General features: G+C 34.3%; 1 long non-coding RNA gene across 1 annotated transcript; it reads right to left on the bottom strand.

Annotated features, from left to right (window-relative positions):
* Positions 1-749: 749 nt before the first annotated feature.
* On the bottom strand, positions 750-2,291 carry LOC107957448 (uncharacterized). The gene is made up of 2 exons (XR_001700450.2): positions 1,448-2,291; positions 750-1,328 (listed from the first exon to the last, which is right to left on the bottom strand). It is a non-coding gene; the product is annotated as an uncharacterized lncRNA (long non-coding RNA).
* Between the last annotated feature and the right edge of the window lie 2,616 nt (positions 2,292-4,907).

Below are 4,907 nucleotides of genomic sequence, written 5' to 3'. Positions count from 1 at the left end.
GATTGAATACGAGAATTGTTCTGGTCAATGCGTCAACTATGGAAAATATACAATTTTATTTAGTTCTAATACACGAGAGGGACAAAACAACAATTTCCAAGATTCTTAGAGTACGAAGTTCAAATAATCCGGAAAGATACCTTGGTCTTCCTAATATGGTGGGCAGAAGAAAAAAATGGCATTTCAAAATTAAATTTGAAGGATAGAATAACAGATTGATAGCTGGAGTGTTAAACATCTTTCTCAAGGCGGAAAAGAGGTATTTATAAAGGCCATTCTTCGAGCTATCCAACCTATACTATGGCATGTTTCTTACTTCCTAAATCTCTCTGTGTTGAAATAGAAGGCATTTTTGCAAAATTCTGGTGGCAGAAAAGTCGAGATAAGAAAGGCATTCATTGGTGTACTTGGAAAGATTTATGTTCTTTAAAAGAAGATGGTGGATTAGGTTTTTGAAATCTCGATAAATTTAATATTGCGTTATTAGTCAAACAAGGGTGGCGTCTTATTAATTTTCCTAATTCTTTGCTTAGTCATGTTTTAAAGGCAAAGTATTATCCAAATATGGATTTCTTCAACACGCAATTAGGAAATTTACCTTCGCTTACCTGGAAGAGTGTCTGGGTAGCTAAAGGAATCTTGGAGAAAGGACTATGTTGGAGGGTTGGCACGGGGGATTGTATTTTCATTTGGGGAGACTTATGGATATCGGGAGCTGAAATAGACAGATTACAAAATGAGACTAGTAATGAAAATATTAAGACAGTATCAGATTTGATTGATCTAGCTAGCAGAACTTGGAAAAAAGATTTAGTCATAGTTCCTTCAATACGGATGTTGCAAGGAAAATACTGCAGACCCCACTGGCAGAGATAGCTTATGAGGACTTCCAAGTATGGCGAGGGGAATCATCAGGAGAATTCTTAGTCAGGAGTGCCTATAAACTATTACAGGAGGCTAATTTGGATCCTAATAATAATTATTTACAGACCGAGACTAGAAATTTCTACAGGAAATTATGGAATTTACATCTCCCTCCAAAAAATTAAAATTACAAATTGGAGAATTTCATGGAACTATATTCCTACTCTATCAAATCTCAAGAATAAAAAAGTGGTACAGTAGCTATCTGTCCCAGATGTCACACCCGAGGAAGACAGCAATCATATCTTTCGATACTGTCTTACAGTAATAGATGTGTGGTCAAATTTAAATCTTGTCTAGGTATGTAATAATGACCTTAACAGTATATGGGAGTGGCTCACCTGGGTTTATAGACGAGGAAATATTGAGCAATGTCGACTATTATGTTTCGGACTATGCTCAATCTGGACATCCAAAAATCAGTTAGTTTTTGAAAGAAAGAACTCTACAGGCAGAGATATCTCAAATCAAGTCAGGACCTACATTTCAGAGTTGAATGGAGTAGAACAGAAAAAAAACTTACTTTAAATGTTGTTAAAGGTCATGAACATACAACAAGAAGCACAAGGGTCACTGTCTTTTTTTATGCGGCTTTTGAAAAGATATCCTCCAGATCAGCTTTGGGTCTGGCAGTAGGTGATGAGAGGGGTGAAATCTTAGTATCCAAAACGGTTATCCACTCCGATATACCGACACCGTTCGCAACGGAAGCACATGCAGGGTTATAAGTGATGCAGTTAGCCATTTCCATGGGTTTTAACAGTTTACAAATAGTGGGGGATTCAAAAACAGTGATAAAGAAATGCCAAACAAAAGATCCAGACAAATCAATTATAGGAGCGCTCATCAGAGACATTCAGAGCAAAAAGGCATATTTTCAAAATATCGAGTTTCATTTTATCCCTAGATCAGAAAATGGTTATGCTCATTTCCTTGCCAAAGAAGCTTTGAAGAGGGGAGTAGGATATTAGCTGCAAGGGGAGGAACCAGGCCATACTCATCGCGAGGAAGAAAATAGAGATTAAGGCAACTAGGTTGAGAGCCGAAGAGACGAAGGTGAAAGTGACAAGAGAGGTTTTCAAAGAAATTGATAGCAGAAGTAAAAGATAAGTTTTGGGAACTGGTATCATAAAAGCTGGAACGGTGAATTGAAATGAAAAGACAAGGGATAATGGCATCCAGTTGTGGTGATTGACTGCACAATTAATTAAGTTTCTTTTTTTTTTGAATTTTGCTTTTGTTTAGGGGGCCTTCCTGATCGGTTAGGCCTAATTCTTTATTTCTTTAAGCTTATTTGCTTATTTCTTTGGGTCTTTAGCCCATGATGGGTGACTCTTTTATGTATTTTTTTGTTTCAGTATTTTATAAAAGCCCAGTTGATTTTTCAAAAACAAAAAAAGAACTTAATTAGGTTGGTGCCACTTTTGTTTCTATCTTTTCATACTCTTATATCATCTTTAAACAAAAAATTAAAAAAATATATAAATAGAAAGATCAAACCGATATTTAATATTATTAAAATACAAATTTGTTACCATTCTATTTATATTCATTATTGATTAATTTAAAAAAAATATTTTTAGATTTTTTTCTACTCATATCGTGAAAAAATCTAATTTATATAAATTGTATAAATTAATTCACATATATATTGAACACTCGTGTTTTGGCATTATATTTGTTTAATGTTTTGGCTTTTTTATTCTCTTGTTATCCTCATTACTCTTTCATATTGAACTCCAAAACATAATTAATTTTAAAATAAAAACTATTAAACTATAGTCTCATGTGCAAGGAGACAAATGAACCAATATTTAATGCAATTGTATATATAAAATTATGATTCAATTTTCATAAAATGTGTTGTAAAAATGAAGTGTATTAGCTTTGTAAAATAAAAATTGTGGCCAAAATAGTGCTTGAAGCTGTGGCCACAATTTCAACCACGAAACCAAAAGTGAGTAGAAAATAAAGAACATTGAGATTATTTACGTAGTTCGACTTTAGTCTACGCCTGTAGGGTCTTGCCCAGAGCAACAATCTACTATCTTTCTCATAGTACAACCAATGATTTAATTCCTAACACTGGTCTAACACTCACGAATTTAGTAATCTTATCTTTGTACAAAGACTAGATCACTCTGTCACTATGCTTTCCCCTTGAAAGCTTAGCTTTGCAACTCAAGAAACTCTTTTGATTGCTTATAGAAACAATGCACACATAAAATGCTCTTAACTTGAACATATTAATGCTCTATCAAGCTCTCTATCTCTCGATTACTCTCAATCAATCTTCAACCTAGGCTAAACTTAAGTTTATGTACTACTTAAGTTTTGTTTATATAAGAGTTACATTCTATTCACTTTTCTACAAAGTAAGGCTAAAAAATAGCATAAGATAATACTTCCATAAAAGTCTCGATGCAATCCAAATTCTTCAATTATAGAAAGAGAATTGTTTCGCAAGTAACCTAACTTAACCTGCAAGAAACCAATCTTCAGGTCTTCATGTGTTGGGCGTTATTCGTCCAAATATCTTCAAAATAATTAGCCCAATGCTTTTTTTTTCTAAAATTTGTCAACTCTAAAAATCGGTAAGTAGGGCAATGAAATAGTGTTTAAAGTTGTGATTACTGTTTCAACCACAAACATAGCCACAGAATCAACCTTTCCTTCAAAGGTGTCAAAAATTCTCCCCCTAAGTAACTCCCCCCAATCAAACACTTTCATCTTTATTAAGGTAAGCATTAAGTACAAGCTTGTAAATTTGATGCAAAACATATAAGGGTAGGAGTACAAGATTACTAGATTGAGTGAGCATTCAAGCAGAAGAATCACCATACCAAATTAATGAGAATTAGAACCTTAAGTTTGTGGGTTTTTTTTTCACAAAAAAACCATCATACCACCATTACTCCCCCCTTTTTTTTCAATGATTGTGAAAGGATCAATGAAGTTGTCTGGAAAAGATGTCCAACTTCATGGCCAATAGCTGACCATAAAAAAAATCTGATATCTGGATCCGACGATTTGGGTTAGATATAGGGTGTCATAGGTCCATGTGAAAAATCCAAAACGGAGTTGTGGTTTCAATCTGTGCCAACAGTTTATGGGACTTCCTATGTTGCTTCCCTTTGAGACAATCTCAACAGACTTTAGGTACAGTTCCTTCTAGTTTTGGCAAGCCTTGAACTATATCATATCGAACCAATCTTTTCAATTCTTGATAGTGAATGTGTCCCAACTTCTCATGCCATAATTCTAGATCAAACACTCATGCCTTGTTGCACTTGGATGGTACAATCACTTTATAGTACTTGTTAAAAGTCTTGACACCTTCCATGATTTCTTTATTCTGCCGTGAGGTTACCACATACTTATATTTTGTAAAGTTCACAAGCATTCCCTGATCACAAAGCTAGTTAATGCTAACCATGATAGCTTTTAGGCCATTAACATATAGAACATTCTTTAGTTTAAATATCCATCAATTGCAAATGTCCCTTTGCCATAGATTTTTCCCTTTTTTTCCTATTGCCAAAAGTAACACTACCCTCATGACTCTTAACAAAGTTAATTAAGCATAAGAAGTTACTAATCATATGACGTAAGCATTCACTGACAAAGTACCATATATCATCAATTGAAGCTTTGAGTGACTCGAGTGCAACAAACAAATATTGTTGATATTTTATTCTCCACAGAAGTTTTTCCTTTTTTCACACAGTGCATGAAGTAATGGGCATAGTTTGTGGCGTTATTTTATTCTATTGAAGATCTCTGAGCATCTTGAAGCAATTGGGCCTGATATGGCATGGAACACCGCAATAGTGGCAAATGATCTTTCTCCTAGTAGATTGAGCTAGTTTGGTCTAGAGTTTAGGCTTCTCCTGTCTTTTCACTTGTTTAGATTATTCTTCGTGTAAATTGTTGTTTCCTGCCTTGATAAACACTCTAGGAGTTTCTACAATAGTTTTGCCTTG

Source organism: Gossypium hirsutum, chromosome A05 (assembly GCF_007990345.1).
Source record: "Gossypium hirsutum isolate 1008001.06 chromosome A05, Gossypium_hirsutum_v2.1, whole genome shotgun sequence".
In the NCBI taxonomy this organism is placed as follows: domain Eukaryota; kingdom Viridiplantae; phylum Streptophyta; class Magnoliopsida; order Malvales; family Malvaceae; genus Gossypium; species Gossypium hirsutum.
Note: the sequence above shows the minus strand (reverse complement) of the source record. Positions and strands in the feature narration are given on the sequence as shown.